Genomic DNA, 15904 nt, shown 5'->3' on the forward strand with positions numbered 1-15904 from the left:
GCAGCGCTGACATGCTCCAGAGCGGCGACGAGAAGCTCAAGGCGTGGTTCTTGGCGGAGCGAGGCCTCATCCTGAACCAGATACCGGCGACGCCAACGCCGCCGCCGACGCCGCCGCCGCCGCCCAGCCCGACTGACGATGTCTCCGAGACGCCCAACATCACAGAAGCCGCGCCGACTCCTCCCAGCCCGCGCACGCCGACGACGATGCCGGAGGTCGAGCTCGACGTTTGATGCATTCCTTCCGCGTCCTTCCTTTTTTTGTGCGCCGAACTACTGCCTATCCTTTCATTTGATCGCCGAACTGTGGCACTGAATCGCCGAACTATTGCGATGATCATCGGATTGTGGCTTTTTTTGGAGCGGGAACGATCGAATTTGAATATTGGACGCGTGTCTGGTGCCTTGGGGGCGGTACCTGGGAGCGTGGCTGGGGTGAACCGAACCCCAGGGGCTAATCTAGCGCCGGTTCGCCCCCAGGCCGCTCTTTTTCGGTGCCTTGTGGGGCCGAAGGGCTAGAGATGCTCTAACAATGGTATGGCTAGGTTTCCTTGGCGAGTTGCTCTCTATTAGGGAGGTTTTTGACCGAGTTGTATCAGTCCGCTTAAATGTAATCCGAGCCTTCCTGCGACCGCAACATCGTTCTGCACCATTTTGTGCAACGATTGCGTATATATGCCCATAGCGCCGCTTGGAGCGGTCTGGACAACGATTGCACCACGATAGCCGCACTTTCGCTAGTGATTTTAATTTTTTTTTGTTTGTGCACATCCGCCATGGCCTTCATATCTTCCATGTGGCGGACGATGATCGTATATATGACGAATTTGGTAGACTTGCTCTTAGCATACAAAGTAAGTTTCACATGGCTTCCAAAATGGATGAACAATATTTTTGTCAAAATCTGGCCACGCAAACAAAGGGAATGCGAGAAGTATACATAAAAACTTTCAGGCCTCCTATGCGTCGTATTTTTTTCGAGTTTTTTTAAAATGTCACATTTGATGATCCAAAGGAGAAATAAAAGTAAGCACTAAACTTATTTTTTCACAAAGGATGCAAAACTCAAAGTTGTCACGGTTTTTAAAGAACAATCAGATTGCTCGGAGAATTATATCCAAAACGAGTTCGGTTTTTTGAGAGTGGCGTTTTGGATCTCGGCATCCATGGAGGCCGATTTTTTTTTAAAATTCAAAATTCGATTGTGTAAAATTTCAGAATGAAATACGTTGAAATGCAACCTGTAAAAAAGACAAATTCATGATCTGAGAGGATGAATAGTCTCCTGTGTTAAAAAGCCTCGGATTTATCTTTTTTGCACAGCCCTCGTTTCAGCGTATTTTGTCCCGAAAATTTACACACCTGAGTATTATGCCTTCATATATCTCTGTATTTTTTCTAAAGATTTTTAAAAAATGCAAAAATATGAATTTTCATGAATTTTGAATTTTGCATTTGAAGGCCTCGAAGACCACGCACGGTGTCGTCCCATCACCGCGTCGGCATTTCTTTTTTTTAATTCACCTATGTCAGACCCAGAATTAACTCTCGACTGGGGGAGCCGGTGGCAAGCCAAAACCTCCAAAGCCAATAATGGCGGGCTCTCCATCCCCACTCCCAAACCCCAAACCCTAACCCTCACAGCCTCATTCCCCTCCCAATCCCACATTCCCACGCCCCCCACCCCTCGGCGCGGATGGCGCCGTCGGCGCCGAGGAAGAAGCGCAAGGTGAGCCTCCCGGAGAACGAGGAGGTCGCGGCCAGGATCTTCGAGAAGCACCGCTCCATGGCGGCGCAGCAGCCGGCCGGCCTCCCGGACCACCAGGCCCGCGCGCTCGCCGCCGCCTACACCGGCGTCTGTGCCGCCAAGGAGCCCGTCCGGACCCCCGGCGACCTGGCCCGTCTCAAGTGCGCATTTCCCCATCTCTCTCAAACTTTTACCTCTTACGCTGCTGAGGTGAGCCTAGGTTCCGGTCGATTTCGGGGTCGCGCGCTTTGGATAGGCGCTGGGGTCACATTGCTGCTCTAAGACGAATGGCTAGGTTTATGATTTGGGTGCCTTAGCTCTGGGATCTTAGTTTTGCTCGGTGGATGTGACGGCTTAGTCCTTGGGGGATTTTAGATGTGCCCATTTGGTCCGAGCGTGAATTCTCGGTTTGGATGGCTATTGGTCTGTGGAATCCTAAGTTTCAGTTCAGTTCCCCTTAATCCCTTATGTTTGCTCATCTGCTGCGGGCTGCGGCCGTTGATTTGCTGCAGGTATATGCTGAAGTCGATCTAGGTCGTTACCATTTTTATATGGCGAGGTGTATTCATATCCATCCCCTTAGGGTTGCCATTCTACTTGGGATTTGCCAGCAAGTAGATGACCAGAGAAGTGGTATAAGTCTATAACAGCACGGCTTTACTTTTGATCCATATTCTAGAGCTCTTTCCCTTTGATTTTTCTTTTGTGTGTTGAATTTTAGAGGCGGAAATCGCACACTAGATTGATGTGTGGAATGTATCTAGTACCAATGGTTGCTTTCTGCATTGAGTTGCGTCGATTTTTGAAAAACTTTTACATTTCCTGAATTAGTTTAATCGTTGCTGTTGCTTCTTCGGTTCTATTATTTTTGTCAGGGGCGTTGGAGATTGGGTGGTTGACGTCATGGAAGACTCCTTTCCAGGGTCCAGCCTTGATTTGTCTCCTCCGAGAAGTAATACACCAGGAGAAACGGGTAATAGTTTTCATGATTGCTCACTTGTCCTCTGGAATCTGTTAATCCTTTTTCATCATCAGAATGACAACAAGTCTTCTCCCCCTTCAGTTTTATCAATACTCAATTCAATGGAAACAAGTTTATTATTATATCTTAAAAGGGTACTGTCCTTTTAACAGGGAAGAAGAACACACGAAACAAACCTTATGTGCCACGGTTGAAATCAGCTGCTTATGCAATAATGATCACACTCTACAGGTATGATTTTTTTTAGGGTGGGGGTGGGGGGCTATCTTGCCTAATTTTTTGTTGTTCACGCTGCAAAATTAGTGCAACCTTAGTACAAAGGGCAGCATTTAATCAGAGGAAAAGGGAAAAGACACTTGAATATGCAACAGCGGATATTGACAGTTGTTTCCCCCCTAGGGAAATGGAAAGAGGGAAGGAATTTATGATGAGGCAAGAGCTTATTGATGCTGCTGAAGCCAGTGGTCTGTCACAACATGCAATAGGGTACGGTTTCAGTGATTCAGTATATGCCATGGTTGCTGATTTCAGCTGATATTTTAGTGCATCACTAACTGTCTCTGTTGTATTATGAGCAGCCCAAACAACAGTAGGAATTCTCGGAATGACGGTTACAGTTACACTGGATGGAATAGCATGAAGACGTTAACAAATAAGGATCTGGTTGAGAAAAAGAGTAATCCTGCAAAGTAATGTACCAGGCTCATCCCCATGTTAATGTTATGTTTTTCTGTCATTTACTAAAAATAATTGGATCTTTTAGGGGGGTTAACCCAATACGTTTTATACTCACGTGTTAGACCAAACAAGTTTCATTACCTTCACATCACTGGCTATTGCTGTATAATGTACTATTGTGGCTCTGCTAGCTATTGATTGTGAACTTTTTACTTTGCCTGATCTTTCTTAAATGATAAAATGATATTATAATGGACTCAAACTCAAGGAGATACCAGAGCTATAAAATATTGCACTTGTATGCATGAACTTGACTCTCATTAGAGGGTTCATAGGGTTCTCACGTATTTAAGTATGATTGTGTCTGCACTAGTTTATCCGATTCATGCTCTTGCGACACTCACCAGATAGAAAAGCCTCTCACATGTTTTGGTCTGAGTGTGGATCGGCTAGATCCAAAAATGCGGCTAACCTTTGACTCTGGTGTGCTTTTGCTGTTTGGTACATGTGTTCTCTAGTAATTTAAAGCGTATCAAGAAACATTCCTACTTCAGTTTTTCTCTTGGTCGGAGAAGTTTGATACAGTGCAGCAGTGAAGTCATATATATGCTAGCAGAGTATCAACATCTGATAGTTTGCTAGTTGATGCTTGTCGGCGCCTTAGGTAATATAATGCTCTCTAATCTTTTGAGCTAATTAAGAAAAATATATCTTTTAAACATACAGCTCTGCAGTGGTATATCATCAATTTTCTATTGATGGAATAGAAGCAGGCATGTCCAATTCCATAGCTCCTTTGAACTTATCTGGTCCACCGTATGAACCTGAAACATGATTATAAAAATCTTGCACATGTGGCCATTTGGGAATGTTCCAGATGTATGCTAGTTTGCTACATGAACCAGATCTTGCTCATTACTTTGATCCTACAGTTATCTCCTTTATTTCCACCCTGAAACAAGCAGAAGCTCACCCTGTTCAGTTTGCATCTCCTCTTTCTCTCTGGGGCTTTATTTGCCAAGCACACATTCTGTTGAGATAACAAGCATAGACTTGGGGCTTAGCGTATGAATTTGCTGTAGGTATTACCTAACAGAAAAAGGCAAAGAGATAGCTCTTGTTTGTCTCGCACGGTCTGGATTGGATGGTCCTGCAGGACCTTTAAAGGCGGCCGATCATCCTGCAGTTGTGCTCAGCGATTCAGATTCTGATGAATACGACAGCAGCAGTCCCCTGATAGGTATTAATAAAGGTTTCTGCTCATGCAGTATGAATTTCCAGATAACCGATGATTGTACACCAGCAGCACTATAATAAATTCCTTTTACTCAATTGCAGGTTCTGAAAGAAGTGGACTTCCAAACTCAAAAGCAGGCAGTTCCAGTTCCTTTGGTATCAGCATGCTTTCTTTGCATATAATATGATGATATATTCCATAAGAAAAATATTACTCCCTCCGTCCCATAATATAAGAGCGTTTTCGACACTACACTAGTGTAGAAAACACTCTTATATTATGGGACGGAGGGAGTACTCCCCATTGATCTTTGTAGTTAATGGCATTTTTTTCCAGACAACGGTTGTGCTACTAATTCTCCTCTTTCATCTCGAGAAATGTTTGGACATCAATCGTTTAGTGCAATGGTACACTTGACTTTCCCTTTCCATACCTTTCTTTTTCAAATGGAACATAATGCAACATGTTCTTTTCTAACGTCAGGGTTCTGCTGAAAAGTCTTTACTAGCTATGCCACCTCATCAATCTAATGAAAGTTTTCTGAAAGCTTATGAAGTGGTGCTGATATTGGATGATCGAGATACTTTCGGGTCTGTATGATCGTACCTTACTCATGAGTTGTATTTTTTAGTTGTGTATGATATTTAAGTAGGATCATAATAAGGCTGTCTTAGGAAATAAACAATATATTTAGCCCCCCCCCCCACACACACAGAAAAAACATCTTTTAAGGAGGGTAAAGTAACTGAGGATTGGGAGTATGCATACCTAGTTTCTTTTTTGCATGACCTGCAAGGGCATTCTATTCTCCATGTTAATACTATTTCTGTTAAAATAAGATAGGCAAGGGATTTCACATATTTATCCACTTACTGCTGGAATTGTGAATTTTGATGACACTTTGATTAGTTATCTCGTGTTACTTAAACTGTTTAACCTTCTGCTTCTGTATATAAAATTTAGATTCTGCATGTTGTTTAATTAAATTATTTTCCAAGGAAATAAATTGATTATTGTTGCACCCAATAGTTTTTTATGTTTTATTTAATCATCCATCTATGTATCAGAATTCAGTTCTCTTATGATTGCTCCCTTTTGTGCAGTCCCCGTTCCAGAAGAAAAGTTGTTGATAATATACGCTCACAGTTTAATATTCCCGTAGAGGTTAGTTGGATTGAGAGTTATGTACTTATGTGAGCTCTTCTTTGTTTAACACTGCTTGCCCTTTCCTTTCTTGTATCTAATTCATCAGTACTCCTCTGGGTGTTATCCTTGTTCATTTCTTCAGACAACCAAAATACACTGCTAAAAGACATTATATGCATCAACACGGCTCTAAATTAAATGCCCTGTACTCCTGGATTAATTTTCTGATATGTTTGGTCGCTGCCCCACTGTGTTGATGATTGCTGACTGCATATTTTTCTTGCTTGTGCAAGGAGACAGCACAATAATATTACCAAAGTTGCTTTGCATAGATTGAACTGTTCATATAATGTGCCAAATAAAATGGTGCTGATCCTTCTGTTTGAACATGTCATCCAGATTAAACACTTGCCTGTTGGAGATGCTCTTTGGATTGCTCGCCATAAAGAACTTGACACGGAGTATGTTCTTGATTTCATTGTTGAAAGGAAAAATGTGGATGATTTACTTGGCTCAATTAAAGACAACAGATACAAAGATCAAAAACTAAGACTGAAGGTACCATCTGAAAATAGCTTTGATTTTGTCATTAATATTATAAACCTTCCATCTTAACTTTCCCAGTTCTTCATGCTTTCAGTTTCTCACTGATAGTAAAAAAGGGCAGCCCACATGCTATCCCCTGTGATTTGATGTTGCTTGAGTCTAATCTTAGCCGAGGAGATTTTTTTCCTTATTCTTTTTTATCATTAATTGAAAAGCATAGCCCATATTTGGGTATGAGATGATGAAGGACGATGTTATTAGCAGACATAAGCTTGAGCCTGTAGAATGTGCATCTCTTCCCAAAGAAACTGTATTTCTTGTCCATATATATGGGTTTGCTGTGGTTATTTTAGCAACAATACGGCGTGATACCTCCATTTGTTGTATCCTTTGCAGAAATGTGGGCTAAGGAAGCTAATATATCTAGTTGAAGGGATGTAAACACTGTACATGGATCAGAGAGCGTTAAAACAGCGTATGTGCTCTTCTCATGAAGCCTGGAGGATCATGTTAACCCCTGAATGGCAGTGCTTTTTTCTCGTTGTTTAACATATTAAGTATCACTCCTTCCGTTCAGGATGTCAGTTGTATGCCCTATTAATTGCTCCATATGCCTTCTATTTCAGCTGCTTCACTACTGAGGTTCTTGAAGGATTTGATGTCCAAAGAACCACTGGGTATGCTGACACTGAAAAGAAATACGGCCACCTCACGGGCTCTATAATTGATTACTACAGCAGAAACTTCTCTGCTGGTGCTGGCACCTCTCGACTTTGCCTGACCTACGACGAGTTTGTGAAGAGGTGTTCTGACCTTGAGAAGGTCACTATGAGCGATATATTCGCCCTTCAGCTTATGCAGGTAACTGGGCGAATACGGCCACCTCCACCAAAGTTTGTCGGGTAGTCCATTTCATGCAGTAGTTTTCTCATTTATTGTGCATGTAAATCAGGTGCCACAAGTGACAGAAGAAGCTGCTCTTGCTGTCACGAGTCTCTATCCCACTCTTCTCTCGCTTGCTAAGGCGTACACCATGCTTGTGAGTCATCTTTTCCTTTCAAGTCATACAATGTTCTTTACTCACTGGAACGGTTGTGACCAGCGTATGTACACAGAACAATTCAACATGTCTGTAGAACTAAAAGTTTATCCTTGTAACTTTGAAGGATGGCGATAGGCGTGCCCAGGAGGAGATGCTGAAGAACAAGAGCGACATGGTCAACGCGGGGGCTAGCAAGAACATCTTCAAGCTCATCTGGGCGGAAGGATGAACACCCTGTACTTAGCCGGTCTTTTGGTCACCGTCGCGGTGATTTCGGACCGCCTACGCAAGTTCCCAAGGTGAAGACAGGAGGGGCCCTTTTTGTGTTGTGCCTGGTGCCTTGGAGAACTGAAAGTCACTGAACATGTGACCACCATCTAAAAGAACACCTTAGTGTAGCCTCACTCCCCGTATAAATTACTACTCGTACGTCGTAGAATTGCATGCCGCACATTATGGAGTCGTCGTGTTAATGTAGTGCATTAGCGCTTCGTGTGTGTATATGTGTATATACTATTAGCTCTTGACTCAGTTGCTTTGATCCATGTGCAAGAATGACATGTTGAGCAGATTCTGTTCTGTGAAGATTGTGGTGTTGAGGAGATAATTGAACATGCACTTTTCTCTTGCACCTGGGCCAAGCTGTTCTGGTCTGAACTTCGTTGCTTCCTTCCGGTCAAAATCCTTTCTCTTCATCCGGATTCGGCTGTACATATTGGTTGATGGCAAAAGGTTTCAGAACTGCATGCTGCTATCATTTTGTGTGGGTGCTGGACGATTTGGACTGAAAGAAGCAATAGGAGACATGGAGAACTTCAGTTGGGCCATTGATACCATCCACAATCTAGCTGCGCTAGTGGGATCGGCATGAGAGCCGAGAGAGAAATCGGTCTGGATACCCCCTGAGATCACTTACATCAGATCACTTACATCAAGGTGAATGTTGAAGCGAGCTATTACGAGCAAGATGGCTATGGTAGTACAGGAGTTGTTCTTCGGGAGCATATCGAAAAGCTAGTTCAGCTGGCACAAGCAATTTGGTATCAATTTGCACAAAGTGCAAGCACTATGGAAGCCTTGGTGCTCCGTGATGGCATTCGTCTCACTCTTGGACATCTCAAGGTGATCATCGAAAGTGATGCTCAAGATGTTGTGCGAATGCTAAATGAGGCAAAATTTTCAAGAGCAGACCTGGCTTCATTGTCCGTATCAACCGAAAAGCAAATGTGGACGCGAGCCCCTGTTTTCAATCTTGCTACATTGTCCATACCAACCGAGAAGCAAATGAAGCGGCACACAATGTGCCTGTTAGGATCGTAGAAGATGTATCTGGATGAATTACACCCTAACTTTTCTTTTGGGGTGTATGCACACACTTTGTAACCCTCCTGAGTAATTCAACATAGCTTGTCATTCCAAAAAGGAAAAAAATTGTTCGACCTACCCAGAGCATCCCTTTGTTGTCATTCAGGTGGTGATCTTACCGAGAGGTGCCCTTGGAGTGCAGGGGCGCAAACACATGAAAGAACCGTAAAGAAAGAAGAAAGCAAAGTATCGCAAGCCATACCGCTTTGCCGCATGGCGCCAAGCGGGAATCGCGAGCTCCTATAGGGCGCCTTGTTGAGCTTCTTGCGCCCATGCGCCCCCGCTCATGGGCCGACGCAAGAAGAAAATAGCGCTCGCCTGGTCGCAGTTGACCAGACAACTTCTAGAAAAAAACACGTTTTTCTAAAAAAAGAAAAATAGTGAGCTAAAAAATATACATGGTTTTTGAAAAAAAAATCACAAACTTCAAAAAAGATCATGAATTTGAAAAAAATCACATATTTTTAAAAAATTAATTGTTTTTGAAAGAAGCTCATTGAATTGGAAAAAGTTCATTGAATTCGTAAAAAAGTTCATCAATTTTGAGAAAAAGATTTTTAATTTTTTTATTGAATTTTGGAAATAAGTTTACTGAATTTGAAAAAAGGTTCATCAAATTTGGAAAACACTGAAAAAATCATCGAATTTGAAAGAAATTTCATCGAGCACGCAGCTTCGGAATCCGCACAGCCGCCGCAGACCTGCCATCCGCCCACGCCAACGGCGCGCCCTTCTGACTCGATGCCGCATCCCTCGTTGCGCACACCATCAGGAGGGGAGAAACGCCCCGCCGCCGCCTACACCGACGGCGGGAGGTGAGGAGAGGCAATGAAGGGGAGGGAAGCGGCCGAAGCTAGAGCGGGCGAGACAAGCTTTCGATCAACTCGGACACGTACCCTACCTATTCTATCCGGGCCAAAGAAAATTACACTTAAGTTGGTGTTAGCGAAATGAGTACATGGAATGTTTTATTACCTGTGCATACATGAACGTGGCGTTTTCATATCTTTTTGGCAGTGGTGGGTGTTTCTAACACGAACACATTTACTTTTCAGCAATAAAATTTATGAATGCATTTGTTTTCACCACACAACTAATTTGATCTGAAAAAAAGGAAAGAGACACGGCAACGGTACGCACGGGCATCGGCTGCGTAATTGCACACGGCAACGATACGCACGGTCAATGTTGACACGAGCTATTACGAGCAAGATGGCTATGTTAGTATGGGAGTTACCATATCGAAGCACTGGTTCGGGCACAAGCAATTTGGTATCGATTTGCACGAAATGCAAGCACTATGAAAGCCTTGGCAGCACGCTCCGTGATGCCATTCGTCTTACTCTTGGACATCTCAGGGTGATCATCGAAAGTGATTCTCAAGAAGTTGTACGAATGCTAAATGAGGCAAAATTTTCAAGAGCAGACTTGGCATCCATATGATATGATTTAGGAGGTAAGCTCCAATTTTCAATATTCCTCCATTGTCCATATCAACCGAGAAGCAAATGAAGTGGCACACAGGTGTGCCAAACAGGCTAGTGAGGGTCGTCGAGGATGTATCTGGGTGAATCACACCCCTGCTTTTCTTCTAGGATGTATTCACACACGTTGTAATCCTCACGAGTAATTCTATATAGCATGTTGTTTCAAAAAAAAAGTTCGGCCTACTTAGACCATCCCTTTGTTGTCATTTAGGTGGTGATCTTACAGAGAGGTGCCCTTGGAGTGCGGGGGCGCGAGACATGAAAGAACCATAAAGAAAGAAGAATGAAAACAAAAAATCACATGCCATACCGCTTTGGCGCATGGCACCAAGCGGGAACAGACCGTCGCCCCTTGGGTCCAGTGGGAGCTCCTATAGGGCGCCTTGTTGAGCTTCTTGGCACCCATGCGCCTCCGCTCATGGGTTGGCACCCATAGACCGGTCGTGGTCGACCAGTTAATTTTGAAAAACAATAGCAAAAAAATAGTGAACTTAAAAATGTTCATGTCTTGAAAAAAAGTTCACAAACTCCAAAAAAGATCATGAATTTGAAAAAAAAAGTTTGTCAAATTTGAAAACAAATTCACATATTTTAAAAAAAAGTTAATTGATTTTGAAAGAAGCTCATCAAATTGGAAAAAAATCATTGAATTTAAGAAAAGTTCATCAATTTTGAGAAAAAGTTCACAAAAAATGGAAAAAGTTTATTGATTTTTGTAAAAAAGTTTATTGAATTTGAAAAAAGGTTCATCAAATGTGAAAAACACTTGATTAAATCTGAAAAATACATCGAATTTGAAAGAAAGTTCATCAAATTTGAAAAATACTTCATTAAATCTGAAAAAATCATCGAATTTGAAAGAAAGTTCATCGAGCGCCCCGAGCACCCACCTTCGGAATCCGCACAGCCGCTGCGGCCTTGCCATCCGCCCACGCCACCGGCGCGCCCGTCTGACTCGCCGCCGCCGCGCCCCCGGCACGATGCCGCATCCCGCGTTGCGCACGCCATCAGGAGGGGAGAAACGCCCCGCCACCGCCTACACCGACGGCGGGAGGGAAGGAGAGGCGATGAAGGGGAGGGAAGCGGTAGAAGCTAGAGCGGGCGAGACGAGTTTTCGATCAACTTGGGTACGTACCTACCTATTCTATCCGGGCCAAAAAAAAATCACACTTAAGTTGGTGCTAGCGAAATGAGTACATGGAATGTTTTATTCCCTTTCCGCAAAAAAAGAGAGAGAATGTTTTATTCCCTACAAAATGAACGCACTTGTTTTCACCACACAATCAATCTGATCTTCTCTGAAAAAAAAGGAAAGAGACACGGCAACGGTACGCACGGGCATCAGCTGCGTGGAAAACTCCCGTTCCGCCCCCGCTCCACTTGCCTTTCATATCCGCACCCACGCCACGCGCACCTCGGCAAGCACAAGGCTCCGCCCGCCGCCGCCACCGCCTCTGCCCCGCCTATAAAGCCCCGCCTCTCCGTCCGGGCCGCGCCTCTCGCCTCCTTCATCCGCCCTCGCCCCGTCCTGGCCGCGTGATGGTCTCCGTTCCGGCCTCCGGTTCAAAGTCCACCCTGCTCCCTCTCCTCTCCTCCTGCGGGGCCGCGCCGCTCCCCGAGGGCGCGGGCGCGGGGCTCGGCCAAGTGGCGGGCGACCGGCGGCGGGGGCACCAGCGTCGTGCGCGCGCTCGTCCTCGACTCGTCCCTCTCCTCCTCTCTCGCGTCCGTCCGGTGAGGCGACTCGTCCCCGGTTCTTGCCTCTCCTCGTCTCGCGTCCGGTGAGGCAATTCATCCTCGGTTCCTCCCTCTCCTCCTCTCGCGTCTGGTTCTATGTTGCTCGTCCTCGCTCGAATTTGTCCGTCGTTTAGAGTAGAAGAATCGCTCCTGATTTGTTCGATTCTGCTCGTCCTCAGTTCCTCTGTTCTGAACCGCGTCTGTTTCCATTGATATCGCTCGTCCTCGATGCGGCCGTTTAGATAGAAATGCGCGTCTGGTTCGATTTGCTCGTCCTCTGTTGAGTAAGTAGGCAATTTCTCGATTAAATTAATCCACGAGTAAATCACTACCATGGCATTGACTAAGTTGATGACGTACTGACTTTAATCTAAACATGCACGTACTAAGCAAACAGTAGACAAATCTACACATACTGCTAGTACTGCTAATATGAGAATAATCAGGAGTGGGATAAATGAGTTATACCCTCCAGTAGGCCATGCAGAGGCCGTGGCTTTGGTGGCAGCAGCGGCGTCCTCGGCGGCCTTCTTGTCGGCTTCAGCTTTCTCGGCGGCGGCACGGTCGGGGTCGGTGGACATGGTGATGATGAAGGCGACGCGGAGGTAGAGGAAGTAGACGATCGGAAGCGAGCAGTCGCGTAATCGCTGCCCAAAAACCTATTCGCCACTCACCCCGTACAGGAACCAGAAGGGCGTGCTCTCCCGTCGACCATGTACGCGGCGGACGGGATGGAGTCACCGGCGGCAGCAGCAACAACAAAGGAACGACGGTGGGCGTGCGCGTGAGCAGATGTGATCTGTTCGTGGCGGCTAGGTTAGGGGACACCGCACACTTATATAGACGCAGCTGCGTGGAGAGACGTGGGTCCGTGTCAGCCCACGATCCGACGTCTCTGATTGTGGCCCTGCTGTTAGAACCTCTCCGTTAGTGACTGGCAAAAATAAGCTCATAGGTGTGAGCTCGTCTCGGCTCATTCCCGCAACCCGCGTCGCGACGAGGCGTGGCGAGGCGGGCGGCGGAGGAGGAGCGCGCGAGGGCCTCTTCTCTTCTCAAACTCCAATAACATGTAGAAGAGCCACCCTTATAAACCACTCCAACTTTCCTTCCACTAGCATGGTGGGACTAAACTTCCCACCACCTTGTCATGCCACCTACATGGGCCCTTAGAGATCAAATCTGAAATTGTCATATGGGCTCTAGGCCCATCTCACATTTCAACAATCCCCCACCAGATCTCAGGGGCCCACTTTGTCCTTCGTTCCAAACGCTGTTTTGATATACTAGTGTTTCAGTGAAGACCTGTTAAGGTTGAGCTTCACCTAGAGCAAGTAAATACACTCCTTCACAACTGAACAATGGACTATGCCTTGAATTGTCAGTTTGGCGTAAAAAAGTTTCACCACATGTCTTACTAGTACTGGGCTGCCGAAGGTTGACCCCTCGGGTGGAGCATATAAGTCACACTCCTGGCCTATTCATGAGCTTACTAGAGATCACCCCAATCTCATAGACTGTGACTGGCAGTCGGGCTCACATAGGTGTGTTCTTCCAAAGATTGCTCTGTAGGATAGCATCTTGCTTATACATATAAGCCTTGGAACACATTAAGACAGTAGTCATCTTTCCATACAGTTTCCGAGAGTATTGCATCTCCAACGGAGTGGGTTAGTAAAGTTACTCTCCTCAGTTCACCACTGGCTTGTTTCCCAGGTCCTACTTCACGGGATCTCCGATCACATAGGTTGGGTTACCACCATGGCAACTCATGTGGGTCTCATACCCATCTCCCTCGATGCACTATCTATCACGACACGTGATAGCCCTTTTGTAAAGGGATCTGCCAGATTCTTAGCCGTATGGACATAGTCCAGCGCTATCACTCCGGAGTTTCTTAATTTTCTGACAGCTTTTAATCTCATTCTTATGTGTTTGTTGGACTTCATGTTGTCCTTTGAACTCTTCACCTTGGTGATGACAGTCTGATTGTCATCAACCAGTGGCAAGTCCATCAAAAGATCTCGAAGCCATCCTGCTTCAACACCAGAAGTGTCTAATGCTGTTAATTCTGCTTCCATTGTCGATCTCGTTAAGATCGTTTGCTTGCAAGACTTCCAGGAAACAGCGCCACCTCCAAGAGTAAACATATACCCAGTTGTGGCCTTCATCTCATCAGCATCAGAGATCCAATTTGCATCACTATACTATTCAAGTACCGACGGGTCTCCGGTATAGTGAAGTCCATAGTTCATATTACCTTTCAGATAGCGCATAACTCTTTCAACAACATGCCAATGTACATCACCCGGTTTGGAAACAAACCGGCTCAGTTTGGTCACAGCAAACGCGATGTCAGGCCTCGTTGCGCTCGCTAGGTACATCAGTGAACCAATGATTTGAGAGTATCTCAATTGATCTTCAGCCATGCCTTTGGACTTTCGAATCAACACACTAGGATCATATGGTGTTTGAGATGGTGTGCAGTCTGAATATCCAAAACAACTTAACACCTTCTCAACATAATGGGATTGCAGAAGTGTGATCCCACCCTAATTATCTCTCAGTAGCTTGATGTTCAAGATAACATCAGCCACACCAAGGTCCTTCATCTCAAAGTTCTGAGACAGAAACGGTTTGACCTCCTCAATGACTTTGAGGTTTGTTCCGAATATCAATATGTCATCAACATACAAGCACAGTATAACTCCTTCGCCCCCACCATGGCGATAGTATACACATTTGTCAGCCTCATTAACAACGAAACCAACAGATGTCAGAGTTGTATTGAACTTATCATGCCATTGCTTAGGTGCTTGCTTTAGGCCATATAAAGATTTCAGCAACTTACACACCTTCCTTTCCTGACCATCTATCACAAAGCCATCTGGCTGTTGCATGTAGATTTCCTCATTTAGCTCTGCATTCAGAAAAGCCGTCTTAACATCCATTTGATGGACGAGAAGACCATGTGAGGCCGCCAACGAGAGTAATACTCGAATGGTGGTCAGTCTAGCCACAGGTGAATAAGTATCGAAGAAATCTTCCTCTTCTTTCTGGTCATAGCCCTTGGCCACAAGCCTGGCCTTGTACTTTTCAATCGTACCATCGGGCCTAAGCTTTTTCTTGAACACCCACTTACATCCCAATGGTTCGCAACCATAGGGACTCTCAGTGATCTCCCATGTCCCGTTAGCCATGATGGAATCCATCTCGCTACGAACCGCATCCTTCCAATAGTTAGCTTCTGGAGAGGCATACGCTTCTGAGATAGAAGTGGGAGTATCATCCACGAGGTACACGAAGAAATCATCACCAAAGGTCTTTGTAGTCCTTTGTCTCTTGCCCCTACCAAGGGTTTCCTCGTCGTCCTCCTCAGGATTTTCATCATGTGTTCGTTCATAATATTCCATAGGAATGGCAGGCTCAGGAGTCTCCTCAGATTCCTGTCTAGTAGTGCTTTGCATATCTCTCATAGGAAAAATATCCTCAAAGAATGTAGCATCCTTAGACTCTATGATTGTACCGACCTTCTGGTCAGGTATCTCAGATTTCACTACTAGAAATCTATAGCCAACGCTGTTCTTAGCATAGCCCAAATTAACGCAGTCCATAGTCTTGGGTCCAAGCTTACGCTTTTTGGGGATCGGCACGTTGACTTTCGCCAAACAGCCCCAAGTACGCAAGTACGAGAGTGTTGTCCTTCTCTTTGCCCATATCTCATAGGCAGTGATATCATTATCCTTTATCGGAACTTTATTCAGGACATGACATGCCGTCAATATAGCCTCCCCCCACCATGCCTTGGATAAACCCGACGTATCTAACATGGCATTAACCAGATCAGTTAGAGTACGGTTTTTCCGCTCGGCAACCCCGTTTGACTGGGGTGAATAGGGAGGCGTCCTCTCATGAATAATGCCGTTTTCCGCACAGAAGGAATC

At 45.1% G+C, this 15904-nt stretch overlaps 3 pseudogenes; all 3 read left to right on the forward strand.

Annotated features, from left to right (window-relative positions):
• The first annotated feature begins 1542 nt into the window (after positions 1 to 1542).
• Positions 1543 to 7943, forward strand: LOC123072454 (crossover junction endonuclease MUS81-like; annotated as a pseudogene).
• Positions 7944 to 7990: 47 nt separating this feature from the next.
• On the forward strand, positions 7991 to 11769 carry LOC123067916 (uncharacterized; annotated as a pseudogene).
• LOC123067917 (uncharacterized) overlaps positions 11769 to 15904 on the forward strand; it is a 48746-nt pseudogene continuing 44610 nt past the window's right edge.

This window comes from Triticum aestivum, chromosome 3B (genome assembly GCF_018294505.1).
Source record: "Triticum aestivum cultivar Chinese Spring chromosome 3B, IWGSC CS RefSeq v2.1, whole genome shotgun sequence".
NCBI classification, from domain to species: Eukaryota; Viridiplantae; Streptophyta; class Magnoliopsida; order Poales; family Poaceae; genus Triticum; species Triticum aestivum.